The sequence below is a fragment of the Pan troglodytes genome, chromosome 4 (assembly GCF_028858775.2).
Source record: "Pan troglodytes isolate AG18354 chromosome 4, NHGRI_mPanTro3-v2.0_pri, whole genome shotgun sequence".
NCBI classification, from domain to species: Eukaryota; Metazoa; Chordata; class Mammalia; order Primates; family Hominidae; genus Pan; species Pan troglodytes.
In genome coordinates, this window is record NC_072402.2 from 86,086,171 (window position 1) to 86,088,226 (window position 2,056).

General features: G+C 40.4%; 1 pseudogene; it reads left to right on the forward strand.

The window, feature by feature from the left end:
* The first annotated feature begins 537 nt into the window (after positions 1–537).
* On the forward strand, positions 538–1,471 carry LOC104006490 (G2/mitotic-specific cyclin-B3-like; annotated as a pseudogene).
* The last annotated feature ends 585 nt before the right edge of the window (positions 1,472–2,056 follow it).

Consider the following 2,056-nt stretch of genomic DNA (forward strand, 5'->3'; position numbering starts at 1 on the left):
ATCGTGCCACTGCACTTCAGCCTGTACTACAAAAGCAAGGCTTCATCTAAAAAAAAGAAAAGAAGAAAAGAAAAAGAAATGCACCACTAAGAAGGAGTTGTCCTTCAAAGAGCCTTTGGCCTACAGAAGAGTCCTACCTGCAAGGCCCAGCACTTTGGGAGGCCGAGGCGGGCGGATCACGAGGTCAGGAGACTGAGATCATCCTGGCTAACACGGTGAAACCCCGTATCTATTAAAAATACAAAAAATTAGCCAGGCGTGGTGGCGGGCGCCTGTAGTCCCAGCTACTCAGGAGGCTGAGGCAGGAGAATGGTGTGAACCCGGGGGGCAGAGCCCACAGTTAGCCGAGATAGCGCCACTGCACTCCAGCCTGGGCAACAGAGTGAGACTCCATCTCAAAAAAAAAAAAAAAAAGAAGATTCCTACCTGCAACGAAGACACCTTTCTCAAAACATTCTTGATCCCCCAAGTTGGGATCAACCATATGTGTCTAGCACTGCCCCTGAATCAAGAACAGGCAAGTACAGCACTGCCACTATGTCCAGCATGGGAAAGTCCAGTACCACCACCACGTTCAGTGCATGCGAATGTGCTTCCAATAAACCTTACTCACTAAAGGTCAAGAGAATATTGAAGGAGATGACTCCACTGGAAGATATTGACAAGGACCGTAGTGATCCATTTTTCAACTCAATATATACCAAGGAAATCTCCAGTTACATGAATTTGAGAGAGGAAAAGTTTATACTTACAAAAACACATAAACAGGCAGACTGACATCAACAGTGTCATGAGGGTCATTCTTGTGGACTGGTTGGGGAAGATGCAGATTTCTTTTGAGATGACCCAGGAGACCTTGTCCTTGGTACTGAAGCCAGTGTATCACTACTTCATGGAGGTAGTGTGCAAGAAGGATGGGTTACAACTCCTTGGTCCCACTGCCTTTTTGATGGCAGCAAAATTTGAAGAACCCTGCCCATCTTGTGTGGATGACCTCCTGTACCTCTGTGATGGTATTTATCAGTGACATGAGATGCTTGCCATGGAAATCAACATCCTGCAAATCCTCAAATTTGGCATCAACTTTCCCATTGCCTACCATTTTTTGCTCAGATATGCTAGGTGTATCCATGCCAACATGAAGACATTGACCTTATCCTGCTTTATATGTGAGATGACTATGCAGGAATATACTACATCTGGAGAGAGCTTCCAAGCTAGCTGCTGGCTCCTTCCTCCAGGCCCACTACATGAAGAAGCTCAGACACTGAGCTCCCACCCTTATATATTACAGTAGCTCCAAGACCTCTGAGCTTCACCACTTGGTCAGGCACCTAAACAGCCTACTGACTTTTCATTCCTATGATAGGTTCAAGACTGTGTATTCCAAGTATTCTCACCAGGTCTTCTTTGAGGTCGCCAAAATCCCCCCTTGGGCATGTTGAAACTGGAGGAGATTTTGAACTGCTGATTATGAGGCTGAGGGCCTGGCACTCTAGCAACAGCCACAGGGCTAGGCAGGCTTATTAATAGACTGTGTTTATTCTGTGCTTGAATTTGTCTTTTGATCACTTTTCTTCATTTTTTTGTCTTTGTTTTTCTTTTCCCAAACTCACAATGTTGTGAATATTTAAGATTTTATGAAAGAAAAAAATTATTGTCATATCTGAATAGATTTTTTAAAAAATTGATGATTGTTGTTAAAAAAACAAGTTGATATTACTGGGCAGTATAAACTAGTTTAACTATTTTATTCACTTTTATTTGTAAAATTACCATATTCTGTATCAAAAATATTTTCATCTCAAATTTAAGTTACATATTCACTTAAAAATATGCAGTTTAGAACAAATTCACATGATTGTTTATTTATTACATGTATACCTATGTAATTAACCTGCACGTTGTGCACATGTACCCTAAAACTTAAAGTATAATAAAAAAATAAATTAAAATTAAAATTAAAAAAAGAAAAATAATGGACATTCAATATTATTTTGCCCAAATTAAGAATATCAAGATGATTTTGTGAGTTTTCCAGGATCATAGTTATTAA